The sequence below is a fragment of the Microcaecilia unicolor genome, chromosome 11 (assembly GCF_901765095.1).
Source record: "Microcaecilia unicolor chromosome 11, aMicUni1.1, whole genome shotgun sequence".
NCBI classification, from domain to species: domain Eukaryota; kingdom Metazoa; phylum Chordata; class Amphibia; order Gymnophiona; family Siphonopidae; genus Microcaecilia; species Microcaecilia unicolor.
Genome location: NC_044041.1, coordinates 169901482 through 169923964, shown reverse-complemented (window position 1 = coordinate 169923964; position 22483 = coordinate 169901482). Strand labels below are relative to the sequence as shown.

Genomic DNA, 22483 nt, shown 5'->3' with positions numbered 1-22483 from the left:
GGGTAATTCTTAAAAGGTTGCTGAAAGTTAGGCGCTGGGATGATGTGAACTAAGTGCAACCCCTCCCCCCCAATATTCACAGCTGTTTAAACCGGCCAGACACGGCCACTGACCAGTTAAACAGCATTTCGCTGTCTGTTAATATTCAGCGGGAGATAACCAGTTATCTCTGCTGAATATTGCTGGTTAGTGCCTGGTACAACTCTAGGCACTAAGAGTAAAGCTGGGCGCACAAGTCTATAGAATTAGGGAGATTATGGGGGGGGGGGGGGGGGGGTCTCCCAGGCAGATATTCCACACTAAGTGGTGTACAATGGGTAAAAGTGAATCAATTTTTCACTCTTTCAAAAAGTACAAAGACTAGGGAACACTCAATGAATTTACATGGAAATACTTTTATTTATTTAATATTTTTGTTTATTAAATTTCCTCAAAGATAACAAAGTACCAAGCATACGACAAAACAACAATACAATGCGACAGGGGCGTAGCCAGACACCCAATTTTGGGTGGGCCTGGGTCCAAGATGGGTGGGCAGAAGAACTCCATTTGTCCCACAGGTGATATGTTCTCTCCCTCTCTCGCCTGCATGCCATATGGTCTCTCAAACATCCCCCCCCCCCTACATACCTTTCAAATAGCAGATTTTCACCAGCAAGGAGCAGCAACTAATACACACTGCTCATGCTGGCCCCACAGCCTTCCCTCTGATGCAACTTCCTGTTTCCGCATAGGCGGGAATACATCAGAGGGAAGGCAGTGGGGCTGGTGCAAGCAGTATGCTTCAGTTGCTGCTCAATGCAGGCAAAGATCTGCTATTTACAAGGTATGCAGGAGGGACAGTTGTTGGGAGTTTTTGGCTGGTGGGGCTTGGGGGATCCCTGCCAGCCACATCATAGGTGTGCTGCTACTGGGTGGGCCTGGGCCCACCCTTGGCTACGCCACTGCAATGCGAGGCATGAAATGTCCCAACAAGACAAACAGAATGAAGGACCTTGACTCATATAGTCCTCCTCCAGTCAAGAATGCCTCTTAACATAAGCCTCATGCCCACCATGGAGTTATAACATGTTTAAAATAAAACTCTGAGCCCTAGAAGGAAGGGAAGAAATATAGAGGTCCCAAACTGACAAAAACAGTTTCTTTCTCTTAAGACGGCCCAACCATTTGTCTCTCCATCATCTTGGTATCCAAAAAGAAGGAGAATCCGAGATGGATCAAACCTTCAGGACTGATTTCTTACCTAACAATGCTGCCTTGCGAATGAGGGCACGGCCACCCCTGCTCTGCAATATAAACAATTCACATTTATCCAACAACAAGCCAGTGGCAGAAAGTGGTATGGGCAACCCCAGAATATGTTCCAAATAACAAACCTGAGTCCAAAATTGTCGAACCCTAGAACATTCCCAAAAAGCATGAAAAAAAGAGTTATGGTGGAGAGTGTACCTCTGTCAAACTGGTGAACCAGTACCCCCCCATGCTAAATAACTGAATTTGTGTACTATATGCATGATACATTATATCTGCCACTATGGTCAAGGTTGGAATCCAGGCAATCAATTTAGTAATATCCAGGGAAGTTGGTGACCTATGAGGGCCACCCCCTAGCTGTCTGCCAAACGTGGTGTATTTTTCAAGAGAGAGTACATCAAGATTGCGTTATGTATTCCTGAAACCAAAAAGGTGGTGTCACGAAATTCCTAGCCACCCGCCAGGGGTTACCGCGTGGCCACTTAGAGGGTCTATCCCCAGCACAGCTCAGGTCCACCTGCACCTGCCGCTTGTGCTCTACACTAGCACCCTCCTCCCACCTACTGGGTCACAACTGCCTCTGGGCAAGTCTCCTGCTCTCAAATTATCCCCAGAGATTTCTAGGTTACTGGGGTCACACTCTCAGTGGTCCCACAGTTCCCAGAAAGCACTCACAGACCCAGCACACAAATCACCAGGATTCTTTATCAGCACAGACAGGCAGAGGCAATAAACAATTATTTATTGTCTTAAAAATATATTGGACAATGAACAAAAAATGTGCAATCAGCAAACAATAACAGGTAACTGAAATACGGATCAATTATAACAATAACTAGACATTTGTTTACTTTCTAAAAAGTACCTGGGAAGATCAGGACATATAATTCACTGAGCCTCAGCAAAGAGATCTGTCTCTCTTTTCTCCCTGGCTAAGACTGGAGGCAAAACCAGAACACTCTAAAGGAAATGAGCTTCTGGGCTAATCAGATCCCAGTCAACAAGATTTCACAAATAAACTGCTTCTTACTTCCCGTTTATGTTAAACTAAAGAAAAGAACATTCAGTTTTCTGTAACAACTTCACAGGAAAGAACCATCACCTGATGGCCAAATAGGAGAAATACACTTCAGGCCATAATTAAGGAAGGAAAATATCCAATACATTTTACAGGCTTAAAACACACTGTTTCTTCACAGGCAGTCCTTGGCTTGTAGATCAAAAAGAGACTAAACTACAACTATGACAAGCAAACAGAGCCGCGACATCAAGAGTTGATGGTAAGCAAAGATGCCAGTCATTTGAGCTAAAGATTCATCCCCCAATACCAAAAGCTGTAAAAAAAAAAAAACACCAGTCGGATGTAGAACATGCTCCAAATGCAAAATTCCCAAACCTTCCCAACGTCATAAGGTCCCATTCTCAATTCCAGGGAGAAAGATGAAATTAGGTCTTACCTGCTAATTTTCTTTCCTCTAGACCCTCCAGACCGGTCAAGACGCTTGGGTTATGCACTCCTACCAGCAGAGGTAAACACTGAACTTTCAACACTGTATCTATAACCTGTGCAGAGCCCCAACTAGCTAGTATATCAATAACAAAGCAGAGAAGAAAAACCAAACAACCTCACAGAACCCTGTACGTGGCAACTCAAAACCAAGAATGTTTGTGCTTCCACAGGCTGGCCACAAAGCGCAACCAAACCTGTACCAGACTCGTACCAGAATCAGCACCTTGGCAACTGTAGCCTGAATAAACCTAACCGATAATCCTCAGCTGCAGCAAAAAACAACCAGGCTCAAAGAAGAAAAGAAACTGAACACCTCATGGCCTTACCTATATACAGGGCGGGTTCTTGACTGGTCTGGAGGGTCTAGAGGAAAGAAAATTAGCAGGTAAGACCTAATTTCACCTTCCTCAGCGACCCTCCAGACCGGTCAAGATGCTTGGGTCGTACCAAAGCAGTAAACATCTATGGGTGGGACCCCCGAAGGCCAGAGATCAAAACTGCTGCACCAAAACTCGCCTCTTCCTTTGCATGAACGTCAATCCTATAATGCTTCACAAAGGAATATAAGGAAGACCAAACCACCGCCCGACAAATATCCTGCAGAGGGATCATACTATTTTTCGCCCAGGAGGAAGCCACTCCCCTAGTGGAGTGAGCCATAAAAGCCAGAGGCACCTCACGGCCCTTCAGTAAATAGGCAGATGCAATTGCCTCCTCCAACCACTGGGCTATAGTTGCCTTGGAAGCAGCTGCACCCTTCTTAGCTCCGCCATGGAGAACAAACAACTGATCCGAGGCCCGGAACTCCTGAGTTCTCTTCAGGTAAAAACGTAATACCCGCCGAACATCTAGTTTAGCCAAACAACGCTGCTCTGAATCCCCTGCCTTATCCCCTAGAACTGGCAGAGAAATTGTCTGATTCACATGAAAATCGGAAGCCACCTTAGGCAAAAAAGATGGCACTGGCCTTAAAGAAACCTTTTCTTTGGAAAAAGACAAGAAAGGAGCCCTACAAGACAAAGCATGAAGCTCCAAAACCCTCCGTGCAACGTAATGGCCACCAAAAACACTGCTTTCAGGGAAAGATCCTTGCAAGTAGCCGACTCCAAAGGTTCAAACAGAGGTCAGACCAAAGCGTCCAAAAAAAGATTCAAGTTCCACGGGGGAACCAACTGACGCCAAGGAGGATGAATCAATTTGACTCCCCGCAGAAAACAGACTACATCAGGTCAGGGCCACCGAGAGACTGGGCTGGGCCCGGGGCCCCGCCCCTGCCGCCCTGGCCCCCCAAGGTTGCCGCCGCTCCCCCTTCACCCCCCTGAGGTTGCAGCCGCTCCCCCGAGATCGCTGCAGCCACTGCTCCCCCTCCATCTGCCACCGGGCCAGGCCCCCTGCAATGAAATCGCAGTCTCACCTCCGTGAAAGCAGCAGGCAGCAGAATGCCTCCCTTCGGACCTCCTTCCCTCCTTGTGTCCCACCCTCGCGGAAGTTACGTCAGACGAGGGCGGGACACAGGGAGGTAAGGAGGGCCGAAGGGAGGCATTCTGCTGCCTGCAGTGCTGCTTTCACGGAGGTGAGACTGCAATTTCAATGCAGGGGGCAGACCGTTGACAACGGATGGCGGGTGGGACTGCGGCGCCGGGCCCCCCTTGGGGAATAGCCATAGGCTTAGTGACCGCCGTAACCACCGCATTCACTGTGGGAGCCTTCAGGGAGTCCTTATCCTCCTGGGGAAGAAGATAAAGCCTCGCCATTGCCCGAGTCACCTTACACAGAGCATCAGGAGAGACCCACTCCTGAGAAATCATTTCCCGGAGATCCTTATTCATGGGAAAGGACCGCGCCTTATGCTGAATGCCCTTGATCAAAGGGTCCACCTGCTTCACCTCTCCCACGGGAACCTCTGTCTGCTCAAACTTAAGAGTAGAGGCCACCTGATCTATAAGCTACGCAAGCTCATCTCTATGAAATATTCGAACCACTGAGGGATCCTCCCCGGGGAACACGTAATCCTGCTCCTGAGAGCATTCAAAAAGATCGGCCTCCCCAATCTCACTGAGAGCACCCTCAGAACTGGTAGGGGAATAACACTCCACCTCATCTGCCCACTCTAGACGGGGTCTTTTAGGTACAAGTGGACTGCTCCCCCCACTGGAGGATCTAACTGGGGGGGTCCCAATTTCCAAGCCTGATAGAGCATCCAAACAAAATCAGGGAGAAAACCAACCCCCCCACGCCTTCATTTCCCAAAGGCTGACTAAGGAAGGGAGACCAAATACAGAAGGCTCCGCAGGGTGGGAAGAATTCAAAATGGCGGCCGTTCCCGCCGAAGAAGGAACCACCGCTACTGCCTGCGAGCCCGATGCTACCGAAGCGGCGGACGCCACAGGGGCCTCCGCTGTTAACTCTGGGGGAGCTGCCGACACCTGCTTTGGCTCCCCGCAGAGCCGACATTGACCTCCCGGCGCTTCTATCCCCCGGCGCGAACACACGCGGCAACGGAGAGGCTTAGCAGCGGACATCTGCACAATAGGAGGGAGAGACGAAATGGCCACCTGCACTAAATCTCCCAGAACTCTCTCCCACCAAAAATAACACCACTGCTCCTCCAGACAGCACAAGAAAAAGCAGCAAACTGAGATGGAGCCGCCTCGTTCTTTTTTTGTTTTTAACAACTAAAATTGAGCCTGACAGCTGCTGATTGCAAAGGCACTCAAGGCTCCCGTCCTGTCACGGGAGCCAAGGCACAAAGCTATCAATACCGGAGAGAGCAGCACAGGGGGAGGGACCCGGCTAAGCAGGTTTGACACCCCAAGAGGGAAGATTGGGCCCCACTTGACTTACACCCCCGAAGCACTTTTTTTTTTTTAAGACCTCACCAGACTAGTAAGACTGCACAGGCTGTACTTCTACCCTACCCTCTGCTGGAGACTGAGAAATACTGGTTAATTGGGGTTCTGCACAAGTTATATACAGTGGTGGAAATAAGTATTTGATCCCTTGCTGATTTTGTAAGTTTGCCCACTGACAAAGACATGAGCAGCCCATAATTGAAGGGTAGGTTATTGGTAACAGTGAGAGATAGCACATCACAAATTAAATCAGGAAAATCACATTGTGGAAAGTATATGAATTTATTTGCATTCTGCAGAGGGAAATAAGTATTTAATCCCTCTGGCAAACAAGACCTAATACTTGGTGGCAAAACCCTTGTTGGCAAGCACAGTGGTCAGACGTCTTCTGTAGTTGATGATGAGGTTTGCACACATGTCAGGAGGAATTTTGGTCCACTCCTCTTTGCAGATCATCTCTAAATCATTAAGAGTTCTGGGCTGTCGCTTGGCAACTCGCAGCTTCAGCTCCCTCCATAAGTTTTCAATGGGATTAAGGTCTGGTGACTGGCTAGGCCACTCCATGACCCTAATTTGCTTCTTCCTGAGCCACTCCTTTGTTGCCTTGGCTGTATGTTTTGGGTCATTGTCGTGCTGGAAGACCCAGCCACGACCCATTTTTAAGGCCCTGGCGGAGGGAAGGAGGTTGTCACTCAGAATTGTACGGTACATGGCCCCATCCATTCTCCCATTGATGCGGTGAAGTAGTCCTGTGCCCTTAGCAGAGAAACACCCCCAAAACATAACATTTCCACCTCCATGCTTGACAGTGGGGACGGTGTTCTTTGGGTCATAGGCAGCATTTCTCTTCCTCCAAACACGGCGAGTTGAGTTCATGCCAAAGAGCTCAATTTTTGTCTCATCTGACCACAGCACCTTCTCCCAATCACTCTCGGCATCATCCAGGTGTTCACTGGCAAACTTCAGACGGGCCGTCACATGTGCCTTCCGGAGCAGGGGGACCTTGCGGGCACTGCAGGATTGCAATCCGTTATGTCGTAATGTGTTACCAATGGTTTTCGTGGTGACAGTGGTCCCAGCTGCCTTGAGATCATTGACAAGTCCCCCCTTGTAGTTGTAGGCTGATTTCTAACCTTCCTCATGATCAAGGATACCCCACGAGGTGAGATTTTGCGTGGAGCCCCAGATCTTTGTCGATTGACAGTCATTTTGTACTTCTTCCATTTTCTTACTATGGCACCAACAGTTGTCTCCTTCTCGCCCAGCGTCTTACTGATGGTTGTGTAGCCCATTCCAGCCTTGTGCAGGTGTATGATCTTGTCCCTGACATCCTTAGACAGCTCCTTGCTCTTGGCCATTTTGTAGAGGTTAGAGTCTGACTGATTCACTGAGTCTGTGGACAGGTGTCTTTCATACAGGTGACCATTGCCGACAGCTGTCTGTCATGCAGGTAACGAGTTGATTTGGAGCATCTACCTGGTCTGTAGGGGCCAGATCTCTTACTGGTTGGTGGGGGATCAAATACTTATTTCCCTCTGCAGAATGCAAATAAATTCATATACTTTCCACAATGTGATTTTCCGGATTTAATTTGTGATGTGCTATCTCTCACTGTTACCAATAACCTACCCTTCAATTATGGGCTGCTCATGTCTTTGTCAGTGGGCAAACTTACAAAATCAGCAAGGGATCAAATACTTATTTCCACCACTGTATACAATGTTCAAAGTTCAGTGTTTCTCAGTCTCCCTCTGCTGGTAGGAGTGCAGAACCCAAGTGTCTTGACCGGTCTGGAGGGTCGCTGAGGAAGTATCCATTCCTTCAAATAAGCAATAGCGCAGAAGTGTGGGGAGAGACTTCCCAAAGGCCCAAGAGATCACACCACAACTGTCAAAGAATTCAGTAAAATGTTGCCCCTCAGGCCAGAGGGGAGGCCACCCAGGTACCTGCAACAAAAAATTAAAAATGGAGCATATAAATCCGCCTCCATGCAAATGGGGGTATAATCTTCTCTTTCTAAAAACCAATCTCCCAAATGCCTGACTAGGCATGCCTGATTATATTTATGAAGGTCCAAGAGCCCCAAATCCCCAGCCTGCCAATTACCCAAAAGCGTTTGGATAGGGACTTTTGGCTTTATACTATCCCAACAAAAATAATATGTCTAAGAAATTTGCGAATATCCTTCTTCAGAATCTTTAGGGTAAGCATTTGCAGAATATGAAGCCATCTAGGAAACTTCACCATCTTAAAAAGGTGAATCCGCCCATGGAGCCCGAGAGACAAACATTGCGCCAGCTCGATGGATGCGCCATGACAGCATCCAATAAATGAGAAATATTAAGATGATAGAACTCCAAAGTTTTCATGGATAACAGAATACCCCAGTAATGAAAAGATCCATCGGCCCACCTCAATGGAAATTACCCACCCAATCTTGCTGAACATGCGCCTAGGAGGCCAGCATCAAGGATTTCTGTAGATTCAACTGGAATTCAGAGAAGTCATCATATTCCCTAAAAATTTTCGTAAGTGCCTCAAGTGATTGTTGGGGATCAGAAAGATGAACCAAGAGGTCATCTGCAAATGCAGAGATTTTAAATTCTGATGTCTTAAATAACACTCCCTTTATATTGGGATTCACCAAAATATCCCTAATAAGGGGGTCCAATGCCAAAGCAAAAAGTAGAGAAGATGAAGAGCAACCCGGACGTGTATCCCGGTGGACAACCCCAACAGCTGTGAAAATATCCCATTAAGGAAAATGCACCACATCCAAAAAAATCCTCCAATTTCATAGGCCTGTAGAACTTTGAAAAGAAATGTCCAGTACATATGATTAAAGGCCTTCTCAGCATCTAAGCTTATTAAGAGAGAAGATAAATGTCTCTTCTACACCAATTCTAAGGAGGTAAAAATCATGCAAAGTTTTAGTGGCCGTTGTGTTCTGAACAAAACCCACCTGAGAACTTTCCACCAAAGAGCGTAGGATGATTGGCCATTATTTAAGCAAACACCTTTGCCTCAAAATTTAATAAAGATATAGGCTGATACGAGTTCAGAAAGCAGGGATCTCAACCACACTTCAATAAAACTATCATTTGCGTCATTTGTAATGAGGCCAGTAGAGTCTCAGAACCAACCATGTGGTTGAATAAGTTCAACAATGTCGGCCCAATCTGCTGTTGCAAAATTTTATAAAATTCTGCCCTGAACCCATCGGAGCACACTATCCCGAACAGCCAAGGCCAGCTCACCTTTGATAATACAAGCATTCAAAAGTGCTTCCTGTGAGGAGGAGACATATCCAAATATTAAGACCCATCCAAGGCATCCTCCTCTCAGGATGCATACAGATTTTCATGTTTAAAAATACGTTTACATAGTAACATAGTAGATGACGGCAGAAAAAGACCTGCACGGTCCATCCAGTCTGCCCAACAAGATAACTCATATGTGCTACTTTTTGTGCATACCTTACCTTGATTTGTATCTGTCTTTTTCAGGGCACAGACCGTATAAGTCTGCACAGCACTAGCCCCGCCTCCCAACCACCAGCCCCTTGATTTGTATCTGTCATTTTCAGGGCACAGACCGTATAAGTCTGCCCAGCACTAGCCCCGCCTCCCAACCACCAGCCCCGCCTCTGCCATCCAATCTCCGCTAAGCTCCTGAGGATCCCTTCCTTCTGAACAGGATTCCTTTATGTTTATACCACGCATGTTTGAATTTTGTTACCATTTTCATCTCCACCACCTCCTGCGGGAGGGCATTCCAAGCATCCACCACTCTCTCCGTGAAAAAATACTTCCTGAAGTTTTTCTTGAGTCTGCCCCCCTTCAATCTCATTTCATGTCCTCTAGCTCTACCGCCTTCCCATCTCTGGAAAAGGTTCGCTTGCGGATTAATACCTTTCAAATATTTGAACCTCTGTATCATATCACCCCTGTTTTTCCTTTCCTCCAGGGTATACATGTTCAGGTCAACAAGTCTCTCCTCATACGTCTTGTAACGCAAATCCCATACCATTCTCATAGCTTTTCTTTGCACCGCTTCAATTCTTTTTACATCCTTAGCAAGATACAGCCTCCAAAACTGAACACAATACTCCAGGTGGGGCCTCACCAACAACTTATACAGGGGTATTAAAACCTCTTTTCTTCTGCTGGTCACACCTCTCTCTATACAGCCTAGCAGCCTTCTAGTTACGGCCACTGCCTTGTCACACTGTTTCGTCGCCTTCAGATCCTCAGATACTATCACCCCAAGATCCCTCTCCCTGTCCGTACCTATCAGACTCTCACCGCCTAACACATACGTCTCCCGTGGATTTCTACTCCCTAAGTGCATCACTTTGCATTTCTTCGCATTGAATTTTAATTGCCAAACCTTACCCCATTCTGCTAGCTTCCTGAGATCCTTTTTCATGTTTTCCACTCCCTCCCGGGTGTCCACTCTGTTACAGATCTTAGTATCATCCGCAAATAGGCAAACTTTACCTTCTAACCCTTCAGCAATGTCACTCACAAATATATTGAATAGAATTGGCCCCAGCACCGATCCCTGAGGCACTCCACTACTCACCTTTCCCTCATCCGAGCGAATTCCATTAACCACCACCCTCTGGCGTCTGTCTCTCAACCAGTTCCTAATCCAGTTCACCACTTCGGGTCCTATCTTCAGCCCATCCAGTTTATTTAAGAGCCTCCTGTGGGGAACCGTGTCAAAAGCTTTGCTGAAATCTAAGTAGATTACGTCTATAGCTTGTCCCTGATTCAGTTCTCCGGTCACCCAATCAAAGAACTCAATGAGATTCGTTTGGCACGATTTCCCTTTGGTAAAACCATGTTGTCTCGGATCTTGCAACTTATTGGTTTCCAGGAAATTCACTATCCTTTCCTTCAGCATCACTTCCATTACTTTTCCAATAACTGAGGTGAGGCTTACCAGCTTGTAGTTTCCAGCTTCTTCCCTATCGCCACTTTTGTGAAGAGGGACCACATCCGCCGTTCTCCAATCCCTCGGAACCTCTACCGTCTGCAAGGATTTATTAAACAAATCTTTAAGAGGACCCGCCAGAACCTCTCTGAGCTCCCTCAATATCCTGGGGTGGATCCCATCCGGTCCCATGGCTTTGTCCACCTTTAGATTTTGAAGTTGTTGTTGTTGAAGTGTGTTGTTTATACACACTCTCTTCCGTGAACGGTGCTATATCCACTCCATTCTCATTTGTACTTTTGCCAGTCAATCGCGGTCCTTCTCCAGGATTTTCTTCTGTGAAAACAGAAAAAAAGTATCTATTTAGCAAATTTGCCTTTTCTTCATCATTATCCACATAGCTGTTCGCAGTATCTTTTAGTCTCACAATTCCCTTTTTAGTCATTCTCCTTTCACTAATATACCTGAAGAAATTTTTGTCACCCCTCCTTACATTTCTAGCCATTTGTTCTTCCGCTTGCGCTTTCGCCAGACGTATCTCTCTCTTGGCTTCTTTTAGTTTCATCCGGTATTCATCCCCGTGTTCTTCTTCTTGAGTTTTTCTGTATATCTGGAACGCCAACTCTTTAGCCTTTATTTTCTCAGCCACTTGCTTGGAGAACCATATCGGTTTCCTTTTTCTCTTGCTTTTATATACTTTCCTTACATAAAGGTTTGTGGCCCTATTTATAGCTTCTTTCAGCCTGGACCACTGTCCTTCCACTTCTTGTATGTCCTCCCAGCCCATCAGCTCCTTCCTTAGGTATTCCACCATTTTACTAAAGTCAGCATGCTTGAAGTCCAGGACTTTGAGTTTTGAGTGGCTGCCCTCCACTTCAGCCGTCATAGCAAACCAAACCGTTTGATGGTCACTGCTGCCGAGGTGGGAACCCACTCGGACATTTGACACGCTATCCCCATTTGTGAGCACCAGATCCAGCGTCGCTCCCTCCCTCGTGGGTTCCGTCACCATTTGTCTGAGCAGAGCACTTTGAAAAGCATCCACGATCTCTCTACTTCTTTCCGATTCCGCAGATGGAACCTTCCAATCTACATCCCAGTGAGTCAGCTAAGTGCAGTATCAATGAGAGTTCTCTATGATAATCAGAATGGTAGAGTCTGATCAAGGAATTTTCAGTTCAAGATTAAACTTTCAAATTCCCCTGGAATATAACTTTCCTATTGTAAATCGATCTAAATATTCCCAATAAATTATAGCAGTTTCAACAATGTCATTTCTAAATCAGAATTGGTTTTATTCCCCATACCATCAGCCAGCTGTAGGATCCTAGTAGGGCCATGTCTAGTCCTAAACAGGTGGGAAAGTAATTTGCCATATTTACTACCATGTACATAGAGTTGATATTTATAATAAACAAGGGATTTAAGAACTCTTTGGTCTCCAGCAGAGGGTATTTGTTTTACTCTGGAGTCTATTAACACCTCTCCAGTATCATGTAAGCCACACTGAGCCTGCAAATAAGTGGGAAAATGTGGGGTACAAATGTAACAAATAAATAAATAATAACGTATTAAGAGCTACCTGAGAGGACAGAAGCACTGTTTTAGTTCTAGCTGATTTCTGAAGCCCAGAGCTATCCTATCCTGTATCACCTGCTTCTCCAAACGCAAAATTTCTCTCTCTCTCATTATCTTTTGACAGGCATTGTAGGCTAGAATCTCTCCCCGGAGCACAGCCTTTGCTGCTTCCCAGAAGAGAATGGGCCAGTTCATATGGTCTGCATTGTGGGTTCTATAGCTATTCCATTTCTCCACCAAAAAAGAGCAAAACAAAGGATCCCAGTAAAGTTCAATAGGGAACTGCCACCAAAACTCTATGCGTTCCACAGATCAACATCCAGTGAAATCCAGATCATTGCGTGATCAGAAATTCCATATGGGCCAATCTCTGATTTAGCCAAATGTTTAAAAAAAGACCTAGAAATGAAAATATAATCAATTCTCGACTGTGTGGAATGAGCCTGGGAGAGGTAGGTATAATCCTGTTGTCCCGCATGGAACAGTCGCCAGGAATCAATTAAATCGATGGTATTGCAGAGCAGAAGTAACCCCTAGAAGTCTGAATTTGCAGATCCCCTGTCAGGTGTAATCTGTCTAGGTTGGTGTCATAGACTAAGTTAAAATCACCCTCTATAAGAAAGCCCTCATTAACAAAGGGTAAAAGCACATTTATCAAGCTAGTAAAAAAAATGTTTATCATATGTATTTAGGGCATAGACATTACATAAAACCATAGGGTGTTTATTTATAGATACTTTTACTAAAACATACCAACCCCCGACCCTCTAAGAACCAAGTGAATTTGAACATCCAATGATTTCCTAAACAAAATAAGAATCCCTGTCTTCCTTTCAGAAGTGGGAGATTCCACTAATGAACCCAACCACACCACCGCTAAAATTTTTGGTGTTCCCTCGAGGATAGATGAGCCTCCTGTAACATTGCAATAACCACATTATATCTGTTCAGAAACTGCAAAATCTTTTGTCTCTTAATAAAGGAGGTTACCTCCCCCCCTCCCACATTCCAGGAGGAGAGCTTAAAAGGAGGCATCTATCCATATACTCCAGACAAAGAGAAGAAGAGAAACAACAGAAAAACATGGCAAAGCCTTATATAAGGAGTGTGCCTTACCAGCCAGCGGCCACTCCCTGCATAGAATAAACCCAGGAAAGGTATAATAGGCAAACCACACGCCTCAATACCACATTAAAACTCCCCCCAAAAGATACTAAAAGGAAAAAAAAAACATCCACACAACTCAAAATTCGAAAACTGAAAGCAAAAATCAGATATTAAAAAAACAAACAAAAAACAACCCAACCTGATAGGACCAAAAATAGTCCTCTCCCCTTCCACCATCCTTTTCCAAAAGAAATGAATTAACAGTCCATCTAATAAGGACATAGACCCTGTGAAAAACTGCTCCCCTCCCCGTACCTCCCATACAAAGAAGTTGACTGAAGCCGTGTACAATTTCCATATTAAAGAGTCATATGATGATTATAATAATAGTACAAAGTTATAAAAAAACAAACATATTCTTGACCAACAGTATAGAAAAGCCCAGTAACTTAGTAGATGATGGCAGAAAAAGACCTGCACGGTCCATCCAGTCTGCCCAACAAGACAACTCATGTGTGCTACTTTTTGTGTATACCCTACTTTGATTTGTACCTATGCTCTTTAGGGCACAGACCGTATAAGTCTGCTCAGCACTATCCCCGCCTCCCAACCACCAGCCCCACCTCCCAACCACCAGCTCTGGCACAGACCATATAAGTCTGCCCAGCACTATCCCCGCCTCCCACCACCGGCTCTGGCACAGACCGTATAAGTCTGCCCAGCACTATCCCTGCTTCCCAACCTCCAGCCCCGCCTCCCACTACCGGCTCTGCTATCCAATCTCAGTTAAGCTCCTGAGGATCCATTCCTTATGAACAGGATTCCTTTATATTTATCCCACGCATGTTTGAATTCTGTTACCGTTTTCATCTCCACCACCTCCCGCGGGAGGGCATTCCAAGCATCCACCACTCTCTCCGTGAAGAAATACTTCCTGACATTTTTCTTGAGTCTGCCCCCCTTCAATCTCATTTCATGTCCTCTCATTCTACCACCTTTGTATCTCCGAAAAAGGTTCGTTTGCGGATTAATACCTTTCAAATATTTGAACGTCTGTATCATATCACCCCTGTTTCTCCTTTCCTCCAGGGTATATATGTTCAGGTCAGCAAGTCTCTCCTCATACGTCTTGTTACGCAAATCCCATACCATTCTCGTAGCTTTTCTTTGCACCACTTCGATTCTTTTTACATCCTTAGCAAGATACGGCCTCCAAAACTGAACACAATACTCCAGATGGGGCCTCACCAACGACTTATACAGGGGCATCAACACTCCCTTTCTTCTGCTGGTCACACCTCTCTCTATACAGCCCAACAATCTTCTAGATACAGCCACCGCAGTGTGTATAAATGATGCTAAAAACATTAGACATTAATCAAATAACTACCAAAAATGATAGGAAACTGGCCCTGGAGTCGTTTACCACTCTGGATTACGAGGGCGAGGTCTTTTGTTCCTTGGATGACTGTTGGATTATACTTTTGAGTTGGTACCTGGGGTGGCTTTAGTCCCCCCTTCTTCAGACTCAAATCAATATCTCTTAATTTTGCTATTAAATAGAGATCGAGTCTGAAGAAGGGGGGACTAAAGCCACCCCAGGTACCAACTCAAAAGTATAACCCAACAGTCATCCAAAGAACAAAAGACCTCGCCCTCGTAATCCAGAGTGGTAAACGACTCCAGGGCCACGCCCAATGAAGGACTATAGATCACCACAGCTACTGAAGGTCCGTGCCACCAAAGCATAAGGTTTCAGGTACTAAATGTGAAGTCCACTGTATTGTCTTTCCAGTGACCCAGATAGGAGCTGAAAGAAGTTCATTTGGACTCCTAAATCCAAACCAGACCAACAGTAAACTAGCCTGACGGTAAAGCCTGAGGCACAGTACTCCAAGGGAGCCAAAGAAAGAGTGGAACAATCTTCACATGATCGGGAACTTAGATCCGGGTGAGCCGCAGGCACAGAGCATATTATGGCAGAAGCACAGCATTGTAAAGCAAATAGTGCTCGTAACCAGTCAATGATTCCCGCTGACCTCAGGAAGGCACTCTGTAAACTGCAGAGCCTCTACATTATGAGAAAACTAGTAAAAAAGGCCCGTTTCTGAGAAATGAAACGGGTGCTAGCAAGGTTTTCCTTGGAGTGTGTGTGTGTGTGTGTGAGAGCGAGCGAATGTGTGAGAGTGTGTGTGTGTGTGTGACAGAGTGTGAGTGGGTGCGAGTGTGCCTGTGAGAGTGACAGTGTATGTATGAGAATCAGAGCGTGTGGCAGGGGCCCCTCCCTCCCTCGCAGTTCGAGGGTGCCCTGTCCCTGCCTCCGCGTTGCAGGGGCATCCCCTCCCTTGCCTCCCAGTTGCAGGGTCGTCCTCCCTCCCAGTACCAGGGTGTGTCCGAGGGTGTCCCCACCCTCCCAGTTCGAGGGCCACCTTCCCTCCCAGTTACAACAGCTGTAGAGTTGTTTGTGATGGAGCAAGAATTTAAAAAGGCGAATGTGGAGCAGCAGCTGTTAGGTTTGTGTGGTTTTGAGTGTATGAGAATGATGGCAGCGTGGTTGAGTGGAAACAGAGATTAAGGAATGGGCTTTGTTACTTACAGTGGACGTGATTGGCGCATTTCCAGTATTGTGCATTGATCCTGGAGTAGGATGTGGTAGGTTTGCTTGGTTTGGGTTGAGTGAAGGGAAATGAGGGGCGCGCTGGAGTGGGACCGGTGCGGTGCTCTGTCTGTCCGTTCCCCCTGGCGAGTCGCAGGTGGACCCCGTGCCGCCTCCGGGCTCAGTCACCGTCAGCAACCCTCCTCCCCGATGGACACTCGCACCAGCCAGTCGGTCGCCGTCCCACCGCCCTCCCTCTTCGTCCTGTCCGAGATTCGTAACGTGGACTTGGAGAAGAGAGGGAGGGCGGCGGGACGGCGAGCGAGCGGCTGGTGCGAGTGTCCATCGGAAAGGAGGGTGGGTGAGGGTGACTGTGGGTGGAGGGACCAGGGTCCAGCGGCGATTCGGGAGGGGGGAGGGAGAGAGCAGCGGCGACTGTGTGTCCAGGTGAGGGAGGGAGGGCGGACGGGGGGGGGGGGGGGGGTGCAGCGAGGCAGCTGGAGCGCCGTGTCAGGGAGGGGGGGGGGGGGGGTGCACCGTGCAGCCAGCGTGGAGGTTTTCTTTGGTTTTGTCCTTACCTGCCCTCGACATCATGACATTGACGCGAGGGCGGGGCAGACAGCCTGTGGCAAACCGGACATCTCTGGCGCCTCAAGTTTCCGGCTGGAGGCTTCAATTAGAACGTTGGAGGTGCCTTTTATATATAGAGATCTGTGTTTTCCCTTCATGTTGAACATGAAGCTTTGCAGGATACATCAGGGTGGAGGGCACTTTTTCCAATGTAACAAAGTGCATGCAGGCACAAATTCCTTGCGACGAGCCACCATTACCGCAAAATATCTTGAAAACATAGTACTTTGCTGTTGTCATATATCAGCAAGCCTGCTATTATCACTCCTAAAATGACCTGTTTATGCACATAATTGAGAATCTTGAGGATAACTGTACAAGGACGTTTGCCTGTTGGCTTGACCAGCTCTAGTCTATGTGGCCTTTCGATTCTCAACGGGCCTGCTATAGAGGAGAGTTTCAGTTCTCATGTTAGCCATTGTTCCAGAAATCCCTTAATAGACTCGGGTAAACCCAATAGACGTAACTTACGCTGCCTGGAGCGGTTTTCTAAGCTAGCCAGGTTTTCCTCCAGTTTCGCCACCTTTGTTTGCAAGCTCAGTTGCTGAGCTTCTTGATGTTGAAGCTTGACTTCTACATCTGAAAGACGTTGTTGATAATGTCTAAAATCTGTCTAAAGTTATTCAAGTCTGATGTCTACAGATCCCAGCTTGGTCGCTATCTCCCGAAGTTGCAAATTCAATAGGGGAGACAAAAGAGGTTTTTAAGCTGTGATGCAATTTCTGCGACCCACGCAGAGTCGATAGAATGAGGCCCAGGTATTTCCTCCTTCACCATTTTGGGCTTGCGGTCTTCTGCTCGGGAATTTTTCGAGGTCATTGCTGCCATCAGAAACACAATCTGTATCCTTTCCCTGTCTGGATACCTTCCCCATATTGTGTGCACTTTTCCAGTGAAAATGTGTCGGTAAGGAAGCTGATGTTATCCTCGGGGCCTAAGAGCTTTCTCACCGATGTCTGCTCTCTAGTTCGACATCACATCAGCCTACATGAAAATACTTTTAAAACAAATAGGACGAAATATTTTTCACTCAACGAATAGCTAACCTCTGGAACTCTTTGCCAGAGGATGTGGTAACAGCGGTTAGCGTATCTGGGTTTAAAAAAGGTTTGGACAAGTTTCTGAAGGAAAAGTCCACAGTCTGTTGTTAAGATGGACATGGGGAAGCAACTGCTTGCCCTGGAATTGGTAGTATGGAATGTTGCTACTAATTGGGTTTCTGCCAAGTACTTGTGACCTGGATTAGCCACTGTTGGAAGAAGGATACTGGGCTAGATGGACCATTGGTCTGACCCAGTACAGCTATTCTTATGGTTTTATGTCATTTTCGTAATGTAAGAAAAGGAGTGGGAAGTGGACCAATGATTCTAGGAGACTGTGATGTATGATGAACAAGCTTTAATGTAGACTCAACACAATACTGTGTTTCGGCCACGGCCAGCCTCAGGAGTCTAAACAACATATTTAAAAAATTGGAAAATTTAATTAAAACAGGTAAATTTAAAACAAATGGGCTATATAAGGATATATGTTAATGAATACATCAAAATTTGAAAATTACAAAACATGTGAATATTGACATACAATCAACAGGAAACAATATATGAACACATGCTGAATAAAAAAATAATAAAAAAATAAATAAAATGTATATTTTATGTCATTTTCAGCAGCCTGGAAAATGCACCAAAACTTATAATAGCAACAGTGACACCCAGTGGTCAGCTGGATGAATCACAGGTTAGCACTACATAGCGCTGCAACAGCATAGGGACAGATTCATTCTGCAACACTTCAGTGGCATATTTGCCAAACTTGCACAGGTAAACTGATTTTACTTAAACCTGAAGTTGTTTTATGGTGAAAAAAATGGGATCTTAATGGTCGGACAGGGACTGGTATGGGGATGCAATCTCAGAAATGAGGAAGGAAAGAAAGTATTGAATATGGAGAAAGGGGAAAACTGGCGATAGGGAGAAGAAGAACGAAGGGAAGGAGGTGATAGAAAGATAAGAGATTGGGGATCCATCAGAACTGGAGAGAGACTGAGGAAGAGGAATGTAATGGCCGCGTCCCACCCTTTTGGAAACAGGAAGTTGCATCAGAGGAGGTGGGACATGGCTGCAGAAAGGCTCTCGGGGCTGGTGGAGGAAGCCTATTTGCACTGCAGGCACTGCTTGTGACCCAGGCAAGTTTAGAAAATGGCTGGAGGGGGAGGAGTGAAAGGAGAGAGAAAACTGCCAGTTCAATTAAGATTAATTTTTTAAATTGTAGGATTAATTGCAATTAATCCCCCCATCCCCTTATCTGTTGGTGTTCCCCAGGGATCTGTCCTTGGACCCCTTCTCTTCTCAATCTACACCTCTTCCCTGGGCTCCCTGATCTCATCTCATGGTTTCCAGTATCATCTCTATGCTGATGACACCCAACTGTATCTCTCCACACCAGACATCACCGCGGAGACCCAGGCAAAGGTATCGGCCTGCTTATCCGACATTGCTGCCTGGATGTCCAACCGCCACCTGAAACTGAACATGTCCAAGACCGAGCTTATCGTCTTTCCACCAAAACCCACTTCTCCTCTTCCTCCACTTTCTATCTCAGTTGATAACACCCTCATCCTCCCCGTCTCATCTGCCCGCAACCTCGGAGTCATCTTTGACTCCTCTCTCTCCTTCTCTGCGCATATCCAGCAGATAGCCAAGACCTGTCGCTTCTTCCTCTTTAACATCAGCAAAATTCGCCCTTTCCTCTCTGAACACACCACCCGAACTCTCGTCCACGCTCTCATTACCTTTCGCCTGGACTACTGCAACTTACTGCTCACCAGCCTCCCACTTAGCCATCTATCCCCCTTCAATCTGTTCAGAACTCTGCTGCACGTCTCATATTCCGCCAGAACCGATATACTCATATCACCCCTCTCCTCAGGTCACTTCACTGGCTTCCGATCAGATACCGCATTCAATTCAAGCTTCTCCTTCTTACCTACAAATGCACTCAGTCTGCTGCCCCTCACTATTTTTCTACCCTCATCTCCTCTTACGTTCCCGCCCGTAACCTCCGTTCACAGGATAAATCCCTCCTCTCAGTACCCTTCTCCACCACCTCCAACTCCAGGCTTCGCTCATTCTGCCTCGCCTCACCCTATGCTTGGAACAACCTTCCTGAGCCCATACGCCAAGCCCCCTCCCTGCCCATCTTCAAGTCTTTGCTTAAAGCCCACCTCTTCAATGCTGCGTTTGGCACCTAACCCTTACCGTTCAGTGAATCCAGACTGCCCCAATTTGACTGCCCCTATCGGACCAACCGTTCACTTGTCTATTAGATTGTAAGCTCTTTGAGCAGGGACTGTCTCTCTTTGTTAAATTGTACAGCGCTGCGTAACACTAGTAGCGCTTTAGAAATGTTAAGTAGTAGTAGTAGTAATTACAAATTTTAGTCAGCCAACAGCCCTGGTTTAAAGACTCTGACATTCACTGATCACCCTTAATTAAAACAGCTGGTTAGTAACACTATTCTGGCCCCAAGTCACCCATATCTGCCAGAAGTTCATTATCTATTTACCTGCATTACCACGCTCATGTGGCGACCTAAGCATGTGTTTAGTTTGCCTACGAATTAATCCTGCCCTTTACACATCTACACACTTCTCCATCCCTTTGAATCCTTCTCACGACAATACACACCACTCTCAGCTCATTTTTGATACACACACACACTTCTGCCCCCATATGTACACACAACTCCTCAAATCCAATTTCACACAAATGCATACTCTCCAGCCCCATCTCACACAGATAAAACCATTCTGTCCCCTTTTCACACCACACCTCCCCGTATGCCACCATCTCATGCTAATACTGAATCCATTAAACCCCATTTCACACACACTCACAGGCAGATCAGTGCTGTTAACTGATGATCCACAAGGGCTGCAAAATAAAAGGCAACTGTGAAGAAACAGTGTGTTTTAAGCCTGTAAAATATATTGGATATTTTCCTGCGTTGATTATATTCCGAGGTGTATTTCTCCTATTTGGCCAGCAGGTGGTGTTTCTTTGCTGTAAAGCTGTTACAGAGAACTGAGGGTTTTTTTTTTTCTTTAGTTTGACACAAGCAGGAAGCAAGCAGCAGTATACTTTCAAATCTTTTGACTAGGTTCTGATTGGCCTGGTTTGCAAAATTACCCAGTAGTGCTGGCTGTTGCTTCAGTCTTAGCCTGGGAGGAAAGAGAGACAGATCTATTTGCTGAGGCTCTGTGAACAGTTATATGTCCTGGCCTTCCCAGGTACTGTTTAGACAGTATATAGATGTTTAGTTAGTTTTCTAATTGATCCATTTTCAGTTACTTGTTACTGTTTGCTATTTGCACATTTTTTGTCCACTGTTCCAAGTTCTGAGAATAAACACATTTGTTTGTTCGTTCTGCCTGTCTGGACTGATAAAGAATCCTGGTGGTTTGTGTGTTGGGTCTGTGAGTGCTTTCTGGGAACTGTGGGACCACTGGGAGTGTGGCCCCAGTAACCTAGAAATCACTGGGGATATTTTGAGAGTAGACTCACCCAAAGGCGGTTGTAGCCCAGTTGGTGGGAGGAGGGTGCTAGTGTACAGCACAAGTGGCAGGTGCAGGTAGACCTGAGCTGTGCTGGGGATAGACCCTCTAAGTGGCCATGGGGTAACCCCAGGTGGGTGGCTAGGCGTTTTGTGATAGCAGCCAAAACCAAATTTTTCTGTTTTGCCTGAAACAGAATCTGCAATTGAATTTTATTGCAGCTGAAACCAAAACCAGTCACCTCCAATTAGCACTCTGGCCCCTACCTGCCTGCCTCAGCCTCACTCCCCCACCCCGAACAGGAAAAGCTGCATTCCCTGATACCCATCCATCCATAGGCCCCCAGACCTACCTTACAATCAGTGGTGGTCTAGTGGTGCAGTTAGGGCAGGAGTGATCTCCAGTTGCTCTGTTGTAATGACTGCCACAAGACTGCTGCTAGTTGTGGCATCCATTTTGACAATGGAGCCAGCATGGCCAGGACTGACTGGGGATTACTCCTATACAGACTGCACCACTAGACCACCACTGATTGTAAGGTAGGCCCAGAGGTCTACAGATACTTGGGTACTTGGGTGGGTGGAAGGTCCAGGAGGGGAGCTGCTTCTGCTTGGAGAGAGGGAAGGATTGGGGGATGCTTCTGGTTCAGGGACACAGCACAGTTTTGGTTCAGCTGAATATATACAGGCATATTCATCCAAATCTGACAGAAAGACCAAGTATCGATTTTGGTCTGGTTTCAGAATCGAAACTGAAATTTGGTTGGCTTGTACTACAAAAGCATGAGTTAGAGCATTATGATGCTAAAGAAATGAGATCTGAGGTACCGTCAGAAACAAAAGGCCCAATATTAAACACAGAGGATCTCTAAATAGAAAAAGGATGGAGTCAAAACAAAACTCAAATGACCTAATGGCTGTTGAGGTTATGATGGGCAGGAGTGGTACTTAGATGGCAAATTCAGCAGTGGGGAAGTAAATCCAAGGCCAGGCAGACTTCTGTGGTCTGGCAAAGTCAGATCAAGATCAAGAATGTGTATTTTATACCACATGCTATGAATGTGGATGTTATGCAACTCAATGGAGGAGGAAGAGACATCTTAAAGATGAATTTAGCAAGTAAAACAATATTAGAATACTGTTGGATTGTTAGTTTAATCATCAATCTATAACGAACGTGACTGTTTGGCAGACTAGATGGACTGTGCAGGTCTTTGTCTGTCATCATTTTATATCTTATCATGTAACTATTTGCATACATACAACCTCCATCACTTAAGAACATAAGAATAGTCATACTGGGTCAGACCAATGGTCAATCTAGCCCAGTATCCTGTTTCCAACAGTGGCCAATCCAGGTCACAAGTACCTGGCAGAAACCCAAATGGTACCAACAGGGCAACCAGTGGCTTCCCCATGTCTGTCTCAATAACAGACTATGGACTTTTCCTCCTTTTCCTTTTT

General features: G+C 46.2%; 1 protein-coding gene across 2 annotated transcripts in view; it reads right to left on the bottom strand.

Moving 5' to 3' along the window:
- Nucleotides 1-22483, bottom strand: part of LOC115479531 (zinc finger FYVE domain-containing protein 1-like) — a 51671-nt gene that overhangs the window by 11583 nt on the left and 17605 nt on the right. The gene's annotated exons all lie outside the window — the stretch shown is intronic.